Here is an 18823-nt window from a genome sequence, read left to right on the forward strand (position 1 = left end):
CAGGCCCCGATAAGCGGCCGCCAAGGAGTGAGCCGGTGTGTACCCGGACGCCCATCCCCAGACACAAAGAACCACCAACGCACCGACACCTGAGGGAGTCCGCCACTGGCAGGGGAAGTGGTGGTGGGTGGAGATAGGCCTCCAAACCTTGGAGGGCCTGAGATGTCCCCAGAGAGGTGGCGTCTGATACCCAACCTGACATATAGACACAGACATACAGGCACACACAGACACAAACATCCATTCCCACCCTCATGCTCTCATATGCACTTACTCCACACTCAACCAACATGGAGACAGACATGAAGAGACGCTGTACACACGATCACACTCCCCAAGCGTACTCTACGAACCGGGTCTAGGTACCCTTGCCCCTGGAGGGGGGAACTGCACCCAGACCCAGACTTTATCTAAGAGGTTAAAAAGAAATGATAAGCAGTGGCTCTTTCTAGGCCTAAAAATGTGAGTAAATTGTTGCTATAGTTGGTGCTAGATTTTACTGAAGTACTGTGATTGTGCACTCCCTTGTTGTCTTCATGTCTTGGTGTTATTCACTTGTCTTTTGGGTTATTACCTGTTTGAGTTTGATGTTTTTCACATGAGTTTTCACTCTGATTACTTTCACCCGTCCCTCATTCCTTACCTGTTTATTATACATAATCAATCACCAGTGTATATAGTCATGTGCAAAAAGTATTAGTCATCAACCATTTCTTTGGGTTTTGCTCAGAAAACGGGAAAAAGGTACAGCAACGTACTGAAACATGAAACATATGAAACAATTGTACATTTCTATTGAGCTTGAAAGTTAATTTGGTATGACCACCTTTATTCTTCAACACAGCCTGAACTCTCTTTGGCATGCTTTCTTGTAATTTCTTGAGTAATCTCTCTCTTTTTGAATTTTGGCTGCCTTTTATTCTGTTCCTTGTCAAGATGATGACACATTGCCTCAATAAAGTTAAGGCTCTGGGGGGCTAAATCTGATAGTGTTAAACTATGGATGTTTTCCATTAAGGTAAGCTTTTACTGGATTAGTAATATGTCATGCTGAAAAGCAGAGCAAGCATCTGCATCTGATGGTATTGTATGGTGGATCAAAATCTTGTGGTATTTTGTAGTATACAGATATATACTGCAGACATATAGATAGTCATGACTTTTGACGTTGTTTCTTTCAGTTCTGATGTCTGTGCTGGTGTAACCCAGTTCCTAAAATCATCTCAAACAAAAAAGAGAAGAAAAATTAAAACATTTAATGTTCATTGTTCTGTCCTTACTGTCCCGGTTAATGAAAGTGAAATGAGATCAAAATATTTATTTAAACATAGAAGGGACGCAGGTTATATATGATATACTCTGGTCAAACAAGGGTTAAGTTTTCTCAGAGGGTTGATGAGCTCTGATGAGAGCCTATTGTTTTACTCCACTCCTCACATGTCAGCCAATCGGTGAAGCTCTAGGCAGCTCTTGTCCCTCCTTAGTACCAGCTCCCAAGTTTTCAGTCTCTTGCTTCTACAGCCGAACAGAGCAGACGGACTAAAACTTTTGTTATCGGTAAGCTGGAGAAATTAACCTCTAACGAGTTAAAAAAATACCATCTAAACTGATATTTTTCACAAATTATGTATTTGCACTTGTTGTTGTCAAGGGCAGAGCGAAACCGGAGGGTTTACTGAGCTGTGGCTCCACGTAAATGCTGAGCATCCACTCGACGGCGGTAAGCTAAATGTGGCTAATCAGACACGTGATGTGCGGAGTGTGGGTACAGTTGTTCGATGTCTCTGAAACGCACTGTTGTTATGCTAGTTAGATCATTAACTAAGTCATTAACATGTGAAAAGTTGTAAATGGTTAAAGCAGCTAAAAATAACTTTATGAGAGATAATTGTAAGCAGACTTTATCCTGCTTCCTGTTTAAATTTTGATGTCAATCAGTTGTTTTACAATACTCAGTATTGAACACTTGGAGGTAATTTTTAGTGTATTTCCACTTGTACTAGTAGGCCTATGGTACAAGCGGGATTAAGCACGTCTATTTTAATACTCCTATTTGTGGACTGAGTCCTTGTGTTTACGTGTTATTGAAATTGATTATTTGCACTTTGTTCAATTTCTGATAAGCATTTGCATATTATTCCATTTCTTAAAAGGGGTAATATACTTATTTATTTGTGATTAGATATATATGTACAGTGAGTTATTTTGATGGATGTAATTAATGTTTACAATGAAAGTGAATTATATGGTGACTATAATTCCTGAATGTTTGCAACCTTGTAGATAATCTTTAATGTTACTGCAGGTTACAAATAAGTATTGAACCTTGATACTGTGAAATTTTGGATATTGATACTTTGACCTTTGAAACTTGATATTTTAATGTTGTACAACATGACTGAACTGATGATGATTGAATTGATGATAGCTGATCTGAATAGTTGTTACTGCACTGTGACACTACCTTAGGTTAATTTGTGAGAGTCATCCTTAAAGGGTACGTGACATATATTTGGCCATTGTTTATAGGTCAGGTTTTTATATGGGACGAATCCAAAGACCAGGTCAGCGATTCCAGAACCCAGAGTGTTCCAGTGTTCACTGGATGGCGAGCCAACCCAAGATCCTAGGAGGCGATATACATATACACGCACACTCATTTGCACATTGATGGACTACAGTCCTCTACTGTACAAGTAGTACGGTAGGACAGACAATCACACACACACTCCTTGTCAGATGAATTCTATGGGCCCCACCGGTACCATTTGGACTTAAAAAAAAGACTAATTCTTTTACTTGTGCACAATTTTTATTTAATTCTATTTTTTTGCTACTTTGGGGGAAATTTTTATACTTGACATTCTGTTAAAACCTGTTGTGATACTGTGTTGTTTACAAATTTCTTTTACAAGGCTTAACATCACTAAAGTACTTTTAAAGCCACACAACTGTGTTTGTCTGGTTTCTCTGCCATTCGTGTACCAGAGCTCTAATAGTCGTTCTCAGTCTTCTGACACTAGCCCAAATTGCTTATTACTTTGGTAATTATCCATCGGTACTTTATGTAACTCCACGTAAGTGCTACAAAAGTGGCGAGCCAGCCAGGAGCTCTTTGGTGCATGAATATCAGCAGTGAAACCTCCTTAAAGTGTGTATTGTCATTGAAACATCTTTTGCTATTGCCACAAGATGGATTTTGTATTGAGCTCAGGTATCAAAGTCCCCAATGCAGTAATTGTTAGTGGTACACTCAATTCATCGGATGATGAAGGGGTTCTTGACTTTTTGAAGCAGTATGGTACCTTTAGAGCCGTCCCAGTTGTAGATCCAAACTCAGAATTTTTTAAAAACCTGATCGTTGAGTACCGAAGTGGTAACTCCATTGATGCCTTAACTGATCTTTTGCCGTACACATATGAAGTTGAAGGGAAGCCCGGTGTGAAATACCATGTAAGAGCTCTCTCCAGCGTTTACACTGCCAAGGTGGGTGGCAGTGCTACTAAGTCCTACTTAGATGAAATAAAGCAGGTGGCAAAACTGAGTGGCAAAAGTTTTGAAGAGGTACTGAAGTCGATGATGACAGAGATCAGTGAAATCATTGGGAGTTCAGAGACCGATGATGAATGTATGCTCTCCTCCATGCAAGTTGATGATCCAAACAGGGAGAACCAGCTTCACCCCTCTCTTGAAACTTCTGAGATTGCACGCCAGCAGTTTTCTGAAGATCCACCCCAGGTAGGATTGATTCAAGGTGGTGCGGAGCCACACCTACCTGTTGATTTCAAAAAGAGCCCATTTAGTGCGGCAAACAGTTTCAACCCACCTGAAATTCAGAAAGTCATTGTGGAACACATCGTGAAGAAAGATGACTTGATTGCACATTCATATTCTCCAATGAGACTCCGGTCATTCTCTGGCAGGATCCCCAGACCCAGCGGTGAGACAGATTATGACACATGGCGTTCACATGTCGAACTTCTCAGGAAAGACCCTGCCATGTCTGAACTTCAAAAATCTAGAAAGATCTTTGAGAGCTTGTTGTCCCCTGCAGCTGACATTGTCAACAGACTGAGCCCAGAAGCTACACCTGAGACTTACCTTCAGTTGTTGGATGCAGCTTTTGGAACAGTGGAAGATGGAGAGGAGCTTTTCGCCCAATTCATGAACACTCTTCAGGATCCTGGTGAAAAGGCCTCTGCGTACCTCTGCCGTCTTCAGGGCGCATTGAACCTTACTCTGAAGAGGGGAGGAGTCTCTGCTGGGGATGCCGATAAACACATTCTCAAGCAGTTTTGTCGTGGATGTTGGGACCACACTTTGCTCTCGGATCTTAATCTTGAAAACAAGAAAAGCCAACCTCCAACATTCTCAGAACTTCTATTAATGCTCCGAACAGAAGAAGATAGACTGGCAGCTAAAGCTACACGGATGAAGAAACACCTTGGTTCAACTCGGCAGCGGGTTGTGGCACACTGTCAAAAGACTTGCACCTGTAGTGAGCTGCAGGCAGTGACTCAATCTGATTCTGACCCGTTGACAGATCTGAGGAAGCAAGTTGCATCCCTACAGAGTCAGCTTACTAATTTGATGGCAAAGAAACAGAAGAAAAGCTCGAAGCCTAAGGACAAGGCTGAGTGTGATTTACGTGAGATGGCTATGGCAACACCTAGCATCAAGGTCACAAGTGCGAAGCCTGCCAACTTGCGGCAGAGCAGCCAGCCAAAACCATGGTACTGCTTCAAGTGTGGTCAGGATGGCCACATCTCAGCAAGTTGCAGTAATGACCCAGACCCCACTCTTGTCGCTGATAAGAGGAAGCAATTGAGAGAGAAGCGTCGCATTTGGGAGATGCAAAACACTCCATCTGCTGACCAGGATTTTTAGACGCAGTCTCAGTTGTGGGGCAAACTGGGACTGAAGCAGGTCAACATCGTCCCGCTAAATCTGGAAGTCAAGCTAAACCAAGAGCACAGGCCACTTTGAGGCAATCCCATGTTGGAGAACAACCTTTCAGACTACCTAAGAGGCTCATAGGCACAAAGAGTACAGGTCAAGTCACGATCAAAGGTAAGGTGTGCAGTTGTCTCCTTGACACAGGTTCTCAAGTGACCACTGTCACCAAGTCCTACTATGACCAGTATTTGTCTGAGCAACAGATAGAGCCACTACATGACCTTCTGGAGGTCGAAGGGGCCAATGGGCAGCTTGTACCTTACCTGGGTTATGTTGAGATTGGAATCACCTTTCCTAAAGACTTTCTTGGTGCTGAACTAGAAGTCAAAACGCTAGCTCTAGTAGTCCCAGACACCGGGACATTAACGAAGTCTTGTGTATTGATTGGAACAAACACTCTTGATGTAGTGTATGAAATGTACAGAGAGGCAAATCCAGAGGGCTACCATCCCATTCCTCATGGGTACAGAACCGTACTCAAAGTACTGGAGTTGCGGCAAAAGCAAGGTTCAGATGAAAACGTTGGATTAGTGAGGATGCGTGGCAAGGATGAAGTGATCGTCCCAGCTGGGAAAACAGTCGTTCTTGAGGGGACAGTATCAATCAAGGAATTTTACACTGAGAGATCTGCCCTGTTGGAATATCCTTCAGTATCTTCCCTGCCTGGGGGGCTTTTGGTGCAAACCTGTCTCCTTGACTTGCCAAGTAACCAGTTGTGCAAGCTACCTGTAGTAGTTTCCAATGAGTCAGAGCATGACATTACCATCCCAGCAAAGAGTGTGATTGCAGAACTCAGTGCAATACAGACTGTCCTATCTCACAAACAAATTGTGAGTGAGCCATCAGAGTGTGAACCATCCAGGACCTCTAGTGTGACATTTGACTTTGCTGACTCTCCTATCCCTTCTGACTGGAAAGACCGCATTACTCAAAAGCTGAGCAGTATGCCAGAGGTCTTCGCCCAGACTGATCTGGATTTTGGAAGGACGGACAAGGTCAAACACCACATTAAGCTATCAGATGAGACACCATTCAAACACAGAGCCCAACCGATTCACCCGCACGACATAGAGGCTGTTCGAAAGCATCTGCAAGAGCTTCTCGCAACTGGAGTAATCCGCGAGAGCGAGTCCCCATTCTCCTCGCCAATTGTTGTGGTCAGGAAGAAGAACGGTCAGGTACGTCTGTGTGTTGACTACCGTAAGTTAAACTTACAAACAGTGAAAGATGCATACGCCCTCCCAAGACTGGACGACACCTTCACCGCACTCTCAGGTTCCAAGTGGTTCAGTACACTCGATCTTAAGTCCGGCTATTATCAGATCGAAGTTGCAGAGAGTGATAAGCCCAAGACTGCCTTTGTCTGTCCACTAGGTTTCTGGGAGTTCAACCGTATGCCACAGGGAGTGACAAACGCGCCAAGTACTTTTCAGAGGCTTATGGAGAGATGCATGGGAGACATAAATCTGAAGGAAGTTGTTGTTTTTCCTGGATGATCTCATAGTTTTCTCGAAAACCCTTGAGGAGCATGAAGCCAGACTCATGAAAGTCCTGGAACGTTTAAAGGAGTATGGCTTAAAGCTGTCTCCCGAAAAGTGCAAGTTCTTCCAGTCCTCAGTTCGGTACTTGGGGCATGTTGTTTCTCAACACGGAGTAGAAACTGACCCAGAAAAGACAGCCACACTTAAAACTTGGCCAGTCCCTCAGAACCTTAAGGAGCTAAGATCCTTCCTTGGGTTCTGTGGGTATTACAGACGGTTTGTTAAAGGCTACTCAAGTATTGTGAAACCGCTGAACGATCTAACGTCCGGTTATCCACCACTGAGGAAGCATGGCAAATCAAAAGGGAGGAGTAATCAGTATCATGATCCAAAGGAGCCATTTTATGGACGGTGGACCCCTGCATGCCAGAAAGCATTTGAGGCTATCATTGACAAGCTAACGTCGCCTCCAGTCCTGGCCTTTGCTGACCCAAAGCTGCCTTACATCCTTCATACGGATGCGAGCACTACGGGCCTTGGAGCTGCCTTATACCAGGAGCAGGAGGGACAGCTGCGGGTTATCGCCTATGCGAGTAGAGGTTTGTCAAGTAGTGAGTCCCGCTATCCAGCACATAAGCTCGAGTTTTTGGCTTTAAAGTGGGCTGTAACAGAGAAGCTGAGTGACTACCTCTATGGCAATCAGTTCACCGTTGTCACAGACTCAAACCCTCTGACCTACATCCTCACCTCAGCAAAACTCGATGCAACCAGTTACAGGTGGTTGGCGGCCCTCTCTACCTTCAATTTCAGACTCCAGTATCGTTCTGGAAAACAAAATGGAGATGCTGATGGACTCTCGCGTCGTCCTCATGGCAGGCTACCTGATGACCTTACATCTCAAAAAGAGAGAGACCGGATATGCCAGTTCGCAAAACAACATCTGTCAGATCCAGACAATATTGACTCAGTCGATCAGGACGTTGTTCATGCTATCTGTGAGAGACAGTTTGTTTATCATTCAACCACCTCTGAAGCTTTGGGTGATGATGCAGGTATAACCCTTGTCGAAAGTCTTGCCATTTCTGGAGATGCTGTACCCGACAGCTTTGAGCAGGAAGAAACATTGGGAGGCTTACACATCATTCCCCACCTGTCACCGGCAGATCTCAGAGACAGCCAGAGATCTGATCGGTGCATCAGACATGTTATTACCCAGATGGAGAGTGGGGAGAAACCCCCTCCCACATTGAGGAAAGAACTTCCAGACATAGTCCTGTTGCTGAGAGAGTTGAACAGGTTCGAGCTGTGCAATGACATTCTCTACAGAACACGAAGAGAAGGCGGTAATAAACATTACCAGTTGGTCTTACCTGAAGACCTGCGAGAGTCTGTGTTGACAAGCCTACATGACAACATGGGTCATATGGGGATAGAGCGCACACTCGATCTGGTCAGAGCCAGGTTCTACTGGCCAAGAATGTCCTCAGATGTGGAGAAAAAGATAAAGACCTGCCACAGGTGTGTGCGCAGGAAAACGTTACCTGAGAAGGCTGCACCTTTGGTGAATATCATGACGACAAGACCCCTCGAGCTAGTCTGCATGGATTTCCTATCCATTGAACCAGACAGCAGTAATGTGAAAGATGTTCTTGTCATCACAGATCATTTTACTAAATATGCAGTCGCTATCCCAACATTGAACCAAAAAGCTCGGACTGTCGCAAAGTGTCTGTGGGACCATTTCATAGTACACTATGGCATTCCTGAAAAATTACACAGCGATCAAGGGCCTGATTTTGAGTCTCAGCTGATCAAGGGGCTGTGTGAAGTAGCAGGCATACAGAAGATTCGGACTACGCCGTACCACCCCAGGGGCAACCCGGTGGAGCGTTTTAACCGAACACTCTTAAGTATGCTTGGAACTCTGGAGAACAAAGACAAGTTACATTGGAAGGATTTTGTAAAGCCTTTAGTTCATGCGTACAACTGTACCAAGAACAAGGTAACTGGATTCACACCATATGAGCTGATGTTTGGGCGTCAGCCACGGTTGCCTGTCGATTTGGCTTTTGGTTTACCTGTGAGAGAACGACAAAACAAGTCACACTCCCAATATGTTAAAGACCTCAAATCCCATCTTGAGGAGAGCTATAGAATAGCTACACGGAGTGCTGCAAAGGTAGCCGAAAGGAACAAAACCAGATTTGACAAACATGTGACCACATCTACCTTGGAAATCAGGGACCGAGTGCTGGTCAGGAACATACGCATTCGAGGAAAACACAAACTCACCGATAAATGGGAGCAGACCGTCTATGTGGTGGTGAAACGAGCTGGAGACCTCCCCGTTTACACTGTTAAACCAGAGGGCGGGGATGGCCCCATACGCACCCTACACAGAGACCTCTTACTCCCTTGTGGGTTCCTCTCTGCAGCCAAGGAAGTGAAACCTGAACAACCAGAACCCAAGAAAAGGCCCAGAACGCGACGGACCACTCAGAAAGACAATGAAAGAGCAGATCACCCCTCGGACGAGGATGATATTGTTTCAGTCCACTGGTTTGCAGATAGATCAGTGCCAAATGACTCGGCGTACATTGTCAAGCGAGATCTTCTGCTGACCCATAAATCAAGTCTTGGTCAAGATGATGTGATGGCAGATCAAGACAAGTTGGCTGGTAATACCCCAGCTTGTGCAGACACCATCTCCGATGTTGTTCCAGCCAGTCATGCTGACCATAACCAACCTTATGACAATCAGATTGCGAGTTATGGAGAAGCCTCGTATGGGGAAGACTTAGCCGGAAATGACGAACCTGAAAAGGAAAGAGACTTACCCGGAAATGACGAACCTGAAAAGGAAAGAGACTTACCCGGAAGTGACGAACCTGAAAAGGAAAGAGACTTACCTTCTACGGATCGCCCTGACATGAGGGATGAACAAATCCTACTTCTTTCGGACATGTTAGGGAGTGATGAGGAAGGAGAGGACTTGATATTTGACAGGGAAACAGTAAACAAAGAGAGAGATGAACAAACAAGCAAAGAAATTCCTGTTCGAAGATCAGAAAGAAGTCGCCAGCCACCAAAAAGGCTAGACTATGCTGAATTGGGAAATCCCCTTGTCACTGTGGTCAAATCATTATTTCAGGGTTTAACCACAGCTTTCATTGACTCTTTAAATGCTAAAGCTGAATTATTGTTCTTAGATGATGCAGTTCACAGTAGACATGCAAAGGGACTTGCATGAATTCAAGAGGGGAGGGTGTAACCCAGTTCCTAAAATCATCTCAAACAAAAAAGAGAAGAAAAATTAAAACATTTAATGTTCATTGTTCTGTCCTTCCTCTCCCGGTTAATGAAAGTGAAATGAGATCAAAATATTTATTTAAACATAGAAGGGACGCAGGTTATATATGATATACTCTGGTCAAACAAGGGTTAAGTTTTCTCAGAGGGTTGATGAGCTCTGATGAGAGCCTATTGTTTTACTCCACTCCTCACATGTCAGCCAATCGGTGAAGCTCTAGGCAGCTCTTGTCCCTCCTTAGTACCAGCTCCCAAGTTTTCAGTCTCTTGCTTCTACAGCCGAACAGAGCAGACGGACTAAAACTTTTGTTATCGGTAAGCTGGAGAAATTAACCTCTAACGAGTTAAAAAAATACCATCTAAACTGATATTTTTCACAAATTATGTATTTGCACTTGTTGTTGTCAAGGGCAGAGCGAAACCGGAGGGTTTACTGAGCTGTGGCTCCACGTAAATGCTGAGCATCCACTCGACGGCGGTAAGCTAAATGTGGCTAATCAGACACGTGATGTGCGGAGTGTGGGTACAGTTGTTCGATGTCTCTGAAACGCACTGTTGTTATGCTAGTTAGATCATTAACTAAGTCATTAACATGTGAAAAGTTGTAAATGGTTAAAGCAGCTAAAAATAACTTTATGAGAGATAATTGTAAGCAGACTTTATCCTGCTTCCTGTTTAAATTTTGATGTCAATCAGTTGTTTTACAATACTCAGTATTGAACACTTGGAGGTAATTTTTAGTGTATTTCCACTTGTACTAGTAGGCCTATGGTACAAGCGGGATTAAGCACGTCTATTTTAATACTCCTATTTGTGGACTGAGTCCTTGTGTTTACGTGTTATTGAAATTGATTATTTGCACTTTGTTCAATTTCTGATAAGCATTTGCATATTATTCCATTTCTTAAAAGGGGTAATATACTTATTTATTTGTGATTAGATATATATGTACAGTGAGTTATTTTGATGGATGTAATTAATGTTTACAATGAAAGTGAATTATATGGTGACTATAATTCCTGAATGTTTGCAACCTTGTAGATAATCTTTAATGTTACTGCAGGTTACAAATAAGTATTGAACCTTGATACTGTGAAATTTTGGATATTGATACTTTGACCTTTGAAACTTGATATTTTAATGTTGTACAACATGACTGAACTGATGATGATTGAATTGATGATAGCTGATCTGAATAGTTGTTACTGCACTGTGACACTACCTTAGGTTAATTTGTGAGAGTCATCCTTAAAGGGTACGTGACATATATTTGGCCATTGTTTATAGGTCAGGTTTTTATATGGGACGAATCCAAAGACCAGGTCAGCGATTCCAGAACCCAGAGTGTTCCAGTGTTCACTGGATGGCGAGCCAACCCAAGATCCTAGGAGGCGATATACATATACACGCACACTCATTTGCACATTGATGGACTACAGTCCTCTACTGTACAAGTAGTACGGTAGGACAGACAATCACACACACACTCCTTGTCAGATGAATTCTATGGGCCCCACCGGTACCATTTGGACTTAAAAAAAGACTAATTCTTTTACTTGTGCACAATTTTTATTTAATTCTATTTTTTTGCTACTTTGGGGGAAATTTTTATACTTGACATTCTGTTAAAACCTGTTGTGATACTGTGTTGTTTACAAATTTCTTTTACAAGGCTTAACATCACTAAAGTACTTTTAAAGCCACACAACTGTGTTTGTCTGGTTTCTCTGCCATTCGTGTACCAGAGCTCTAAGAGTCGTTCTCAGTCTTCTGACACTAGCCCAAATTGCTTATTACTTTGGTAATTATCCATCGGTACTTTATGTAACTCCACGTAAGTGCTACACTTGCATCGAGCTCAAACACCCAAAATGAATGAAGTTTATTACATTCTTAAAAGCATCTGGTTATAGGTTGTCTATACAGCGCCCCTTTTCTCTGATCACTACTAAGACTTTGTGTTTTACCTTTTAAAAAGCTTGGTTTTTGAACAAATGCTGTATATTTGTTTTTGGGTGTCCATGCCATGTTTCCATTTTTTGAAATCTCAGACACTGGGTTGACCTGCAGAAGCAAAAATAAATCTAAAACCATTTAAAAGGTGTCAATTTGGCATGTTCAAGCACACTAATTCCCCCAATCAAGCATTTTTAGTTATCTTAGTCCACTCAGATCTTTACATTTGTGATGACAGATTAGAAAATTATTCTGATTACTTTTGTTTTTTTGTCTTAAGAAATAAGCTACAACAGAGATGACATATATTCATTCACTTATCTCATACATCCTACTCTGTATTTCCAAATCATCCGCTTTCTCATGCTTACAAACTTGAGTGACATTAATTTAATATGCGGACTCCACCCCTTTCTAGCTATAATAGCTTCAAATGTTCTGGGAAGTCTTAGAAGAAGCTTTAGGAGTGTGTTTATGGGAATTTTTGACTGTTCTTCCAAAAGTGCATTTGTGAGGTAAGACACTCATATTGGTAAATGGTCTGTATTTATATAGCGCTTTACTAGTCCCTAAGGACCCCAAAGCACTTTACACATCCAGTCATCCACCCATTCACACACTGGTGATGGCAAGCTACGTTGTAGCCACAGCCACCCTGGGGCGCACTGACAGAGGCGAGGATGCCGGACGCTGGCGCCACCAGGCCCTCTGACCACCAGTAGGCAACGGGTGAAGGCTTGGCTTGCAATCTCTGCTGTAATTCAACCCAAATGTGTTCTGTCGGATTGAGGTCGGGACTGTGCAGGTCACTCAGGTTCTTCAACACTGCACTCGTGCACAGTGATTTTGGAACAAGGAGGGGCCATCCCCAAAGTGTTTCCCAATAAATCTGTTTACTTTTTTGCTATTTATTGTGAAGATTATAGTTGCAGCTCTCCAGGTAGCATCATTTTCAGCAAACAGATATAAGCATGATTATCATCCTCTCTCTTCAAAAAAGCACGTTTAATCACGTCCCAAAAAACAATTTACATTAGTCGCTCAATTCGAACGTCCACTCACTGAGCACGAGTGTGTGTTGTATGTGTAAGCACTGTTCTTACAGTAGGAGAGTCAAATAGATATTGCAGACATTCTTAAAACTGAGGCAATGATGAAAGATTGTGTAATCATGGAATGGCAATAAAATCACACATTTACATGTAAATAAACAAGAAAGTTTAATGATTATATAAACATGGCTGACTCAGTTAAAAGATATCTCCCACTTTAATTCCTGTCCTATTGTATTTTTATAGAGATTCAAAACGTGCCAAAGGGAAAATTGTTGTTTTTTTCTGTTTAAAAGAATCAATTTTTCTTAAATATTTCTCATATTTTTGAAATAATAATAATAGTAATTGGCTCACTTTGCAACTGTTCTTCAGTATCACATTACTTTTACAGTTTTTTTGCTGTCCGTTTAATATTGTGCAGAGTGAAAGAAAATGCGGATGTTTTCTGCCCTCCATCGACAGTCTAACATCAACATAAGGCGGCCTAACAGGAATATAAAGGAGATGACGTCTTGTTGTCCTCCTGTTTTTTAAACTATACACAACAGTGATTCCCATTACATGTATGGATACCTTCATTTTGAAGGCATAACAGCTAGAAGAAGTAAAAAAAAAAAAAAAACCCCAGAAGAATAATAAAACACTGAGGTGCCTGTGGAACATATGAGATGTTTACAACCATCAAACACATCTGGTTTTGACTTTTATCAAGAGAGAAAGGTTTGTGTATATGTATTCTCCTATATTCTACCAGAAGTCTGTTACTCTACAAAGTAGATCTTTGTTTTGTGTGAGCTTTGTCTCAGCAGGGATATACTGTGGAAGATTAGAAACTCAGCCTAGCCTGACTGTCAACACATGTTCCCATCTATGGAGACCACCAGTTAGACAAAGGTTAGTGGAGCTTTTCTGACATTTTTGGATGTCATCTGTTATTTAAGTTGCAACACTTTGACTTTCTAGCTCACATTTGCCTTTTACCTTGATGGCAACAGTCCAGATATTTTACTGTTTTCAGTAGTGAACGCCGAACACTCTTGAATGTGTGGTAAAACAGCAAAAAGTGGTAAAAAGCAACACAACACAAAAAGTTTTTCTGTTTTTTCTTCCTATTTTAAGTATACCATTCCTCCAATACCAAGTAGACACTCAAGGTCTAGCTACCCTTGGGCAATTCAAGAACTTGCATCCTTTCATTCATTCTGCATATTTATAACAGAATACGCAGTGTAATGTTCAATTTCATGGATTTCTATGAATTTCATGGTTGATTAGCACTCATTTTGTACATTTTGCATGTTTTAAGCTAGTTATAATCACTGGTTCAAATCTCGACTGTCTTTAATCTAAATAAATCAAAGATGGTCTTGATTGAAGATCATCTGAATAATGCTCTTCGATGCTTTTAATGTAAATTCTACATTTGGGTACAATCAGTTTACAAGAAAACTGAAAATACTTTAAACATACAACTTGTCAGCTACAAATCTTAGGTATCCTTTAGAGCAGGGGTGTCAGAATCATCCCGCCAAAGCTTGCCAATCCGGCCTATTGGGTGCCTTTGGAAAATATGAAGTAGGACATAAATTTGGGTGCTTTTAACCGTATTTTTTAAACTAATCTTTGTTTTATAGCTTTTACTGCTGATAAATACCCCCCACAGCAATACTGCACCAAAAGAGTTAAGTGATAGATAGATAATTAAAATCCATTAAAAGGCCATTATTTAATAAAAACTTTGTTTTATAAACGTGTACTAGATCTTTTTCAGTCATTTTACATACTTATCATGTAGACATACTGAGATGTGCTAATGAAATTGCACTTCTTTATCTTATATTAAGATATATGAAAGATTAAACGCCGTGGGTCTCACCGCCCACTATGTGTTAGTGCAATGCGGCACAAGCTCTGGCAACGGTTGTACAGGCACTGGATAGCTCGCAGTAACAAGCCAGATACCCCATACTCTTCGGCACCACAGAATCCAATCCAAAGTTCGACTAACAGATAGACTCTCCTCTCCAGTACTCTGGCACAGACCTTCCTTGGGAGGCTCAGAACCCTAAAGCTCCCCCTAAAGCTGGACACATTATTCAGTCACACTGGTTGAAGAGGGAAATCCTCATCCCAGTCATTAAATCCAGAGCCTGAGAGTCCTTAGCTTCCACACAATATACAGATGTGTGTCAACCATGATAGACCCCCAACATTCAAAGCCTTGAGAAACTCAGGGGTAAATCGTATCCACCCCCTGAGTCCTGTCACTAAGGAGCTGATGAACTACATCGGTGGCCTCGTTGCCAGTACTGGGTGAATCATCCCTTTTATACCCGGACTCTGCTTCTACTACAGAAGCTGTGACAGTGGGACAAACCTGAGTTTTTACCTTGGCTACTGCTAGAGCTGCACTCCCCACTCCCTTTGGCTTGCTGGTACATGTCAGCTGCCTTAAGAGTCAAAAGTTCTATAGGACTTCTTCTTAAGATTGACAGCTCCCTTCACCTATAGTGCCTACATTTAGTTCAAGGATTACCATAATAACAAGCACATAACAAAATACAATGCAAAATGCACCATGGAAAATATAGAGCTAGTGGTCTAGCTGTAAATATTACTAGATAGGCAGTGAAAAATTACTCTTATACATTCTACACTACAATAAAATCAATGGCTATTACATTTAATTGTTAAAATCTATTCAGCTCCCCAAGGGAAATAATCCTGTCTGAATGGGCTTAATTTTTTAAATTTCTGACTGAGCCATAGCAAAGCATCACAGTCACGATAGGTGCTTGTTTTGCATCAGCAATTTCTTGCACTTGAGTGATACTGAAAGCATTTGAGGCAAGAGGAATGTGCTGTAACAACTTTACTGATGCTCTGGCAATAAATCTGTAATGTTTCACTTTCAGATGATTTATGCTAATGTTCTGGTAATTTACATTCAGGGGTATGTTGTCCTCAGTAATGTGTTTGCACTAGTTTAATGTCTTTCTGTTAATGACAATGGAATACTCAGATTTGTGTCGTTTTTCAAAGTGAGCAGCTGTCACATTCTCCTGTGTTCTTGTCTGTACAAAATGTCTTGCATTTTCTTTGCCTGAGGTTAAGAACAGTGCTGTGCAATACTGCAAATTTAGTGATCAATCTGATACCATGTAAATACAGGGCCAGTATTGCTTACTTTTAACCTGTAAAGGCAGCTTAAATAGGCAAGAGCACATTGCCATGATTTATGAGATGAATCATCATCAATTTGAAAATTCTGAACACATTTTAATGTCCACTGAATCACTTTTATTTACTTTGCACAATACTTTAACACAACAAAACAGACCGTACAGCTTTTGATGTATTTTGGAGACCTAGTGTCTGTCTCTAAAGCACTTTGGTTCAGCTTATTTTGCTTAAATGTGCTGTATCCTCTAAATAAAATAGACATGACAACCAGCACAAAAAGGTCAAACGTCTTTCATAATGCATATTTGAGATATATTGCACATAGACACACATATATAAGTATAGTTTTTAATTTCCCCCAAAAAATAAAGCTAACATCAATTTATCTGGGCTACATACTAGAAACAAAGTATCAGTCCTATCGTGCTATCGTGCTCCTACATACATATTGTATGTAAAGAGGCTTCTCTGGCCATTGGACCTGGAAGAGTGCTGTTGCTCCTCAAAGTGCTCAATGCGCAGACTTCTTGAATGACTATTGAACAAAATATAAGGTATAATTTGCTCAATGATCAACTTATGCATGATAATGCAAATAATTATTTATATTAATATTTAATAAGTAATAATTATAAGTTCGGTTTTGTGGTTCTGTATGAGAAAATGAAAGACTGACTTTTAAATTCACATGTGACAAAAAACCTGAGTCACCTCCGTTGTATCCATTCATCCACTGCACAATATTTCCCACAAAGATTAGCTTTTTGTTTTTGTCTTTTTACTCCTACTTACTGTTACCTACTTTAAACCAGCTTACCTGATTTCACAGTTTTTAGCAGAAAGCCTTCACCTCCCACTGTTTTGCTTAGAGAAAACATCTGCTGGTCGACCATGATCCCCAACGCAACTTAATTCTTGAAACCTGTTTAGCAAGAGCATGAGTATATATCTGTCACACCCCTTCACTGTGCATGAACATAAACCTGTCCATGATAAGTGTTCTTCCTGAGCCTGTGTGGGTTTCTTTTTTCTTTTTTTTTTACTTCCACAAACACCCCAAAGTATGTTAGGTTAATTATGGATTCCCAAGTTATTCATTGATAGTAAGTAAATAAATTGCTTAAACATTATAGAACTATATAACTTTATGGTTAAATGTAGCTTGTAGTCTAAAGTGTTTTGAGTGATCAGTAAGACCAGAATCACCCTATATAAATGCCAGTAAGGTTAAAAACAGGGTGCAATGTACAATGGAGTCCCATCTCGCCTTCTTTTAAGAGGCAGGTAATTCAAATGCAACATTTGAAACAGTTTGACAAATGCCATCAAACGAACACAATATTTCTGTGTCAATCTTTTTTGTTAGATAAAAGCTCTGTATTTCCCAGGGGCCCAAAAGCACTGATGTGAAAACGTATGTCTGCAGAAATATGTAAGAAAGAGAGAGAGATGATCTTCAATGTTCAGTGAGTGACATTTGTTAAAATGAAAATAAAAGCTTATTGCTAGTTTTCTGTTAATTAGACAAAGGATCTAAAGTGTACATGATGTGGTTCTGAAGTTGATTATTCTTTGAGCTGTGGCTCAGGTGTCAGTGAGAGTTGTCTACCAGTTGGAATGTCAGTGTTTTGATCTCGGCTCCTCCAGTCCACATGTTTAAACCCTGGTTTAAATATCGTCTCTATTGTGAAATCATATTTAGATGGTTACGACCAGACTGTTCACTTTCCTTTTCAGTTGATTGTATGATTTTTACATCCATATAATAACAACACTATTTCATTTCAGTGCCTGTTCCACTGCGTTGTTAGCCTTGTACGGTCCATGTTTGGCTCTGACTGATTAGAATTACTGAGGTGAAATACATCATATTACACCTCAGATTCACACTGACAAGTGAATCTATTTTCAAACCACAATTAAACACGGCTTCTCTGGCAGGAACTGACGAAAACATGCTGATTGACAGACAGCTCATGACAGTAACATGACAGTTTGTTAACTAACCCTTTACATTATAGTGTTTGGATGCAGTTAGAAGACAAAAAGAGTCCAATGCATGGCCAAGCAAACCGATGGTCAAAGCACAGGCTTCTCAGATACTTGGAGTTTCTCTGTAGGTTAAAATGGCCCTGTTTTTCTCTGATTTATTGCCAGAATTAGCTTTCAGAAAGTCAGTTATCGCAAAGCTGGAAATGTAACATGAGCAATGGGGTGTAGATTCCAATCAAGACATCCACAAAAGCCACCTGCCACATCCAAAGATGAGGACATCATCTCAATTTAAAGCTAATATACTCTGGGTGCCTTCAAATTGTAGTGGGACATTGCAAAAAGAATATTAACCAGTAGTAGTTTTTGCTGCTCCTGCAGTTTATAGTTCACCAAGCATTCTTTAGAAAGGGGTTGAGAAAACAAGCACATGTAAGACTGCATTATTCAAAGCTCTATGCACCAGATTTTCTTTTTCTAAAGGTCTTACTAAGTTCATGGTCACAGTCATGTCAAATAGACTGCACACATACTCAACACATACTATTTTGGATCATTTGGTAATAATTGTAATGGTAGTTTTATACATTGTGTCAGTGAAGTGTAAATTGCAGGCTTTCACCCAGCCTGCCTCGTGGACACACTACTCTTCTGACTATGATGTGTGTACCGGGGGTCAGAAGCTTGATTACAGGCTGTCACTTTCATGAAATATTACTTCACTGACACAAAGCATTAGCCTTGTTCAAGACCTGCAACTCATTTAAAATGAATGACACATTGTTTACATTGTTACTGCTGCCCTCTGGCAACAGTCATTCCCTTCCAAAATTGGAGTGAAGTCCCCCAAGTGAGCTCAGGCAGGCATCTCTGGTTCATACACACTTAGAT

General features: G+C 41.1%; 2 long non-coding RNA genes across 2 annotated transcripts; both read left to right on the plus strand.

Annotated features, from left to right (window-relative positions):
* The first annotated feature begins 1232 nt into the window (after window positions 1-1232).
* Window positions 1233-2946, plus strand: LOC120727097. The gene is made up of 2 exons (XR_005694424.1): window positions 1233-1720; window positions 2530-2946. It is a non-coding gene; the product is annotated as an uncharacterized LOC120727097 (long non-coding RNA).
* Window positions 2947-9794: 6848 nt separating this feature from the next.
* Window positions 9795-11449, plus strand: LOC120727098. The gene is made up of 2 exons (XR_005694425.1): window positions 9795-10224; window positions 11034-11449. It is a non-coding gene; the product is annotated as an uncharacterized LOC120727098 (long non-coding RNA).
* Window positions 11450-18823: the final 7374 nt, after the last annotated feature.

Source organism: Simochromis diagramma, unplaced genomic scaffold, assembly GCF_900408965.1.
Source record: "Simochromis diagramma unplaced genomic scaffold, fSimDia1.1 OVJJ01000753.1, whole genome shotgun sequence".
NCBI classification, from domain to species: domain Eukaryota; kingdom Metazoa; phylum Chordata; class Actinopteri; order Cichliformes; family Cichlidae; genus Simochromis; species Simochromis diagramma.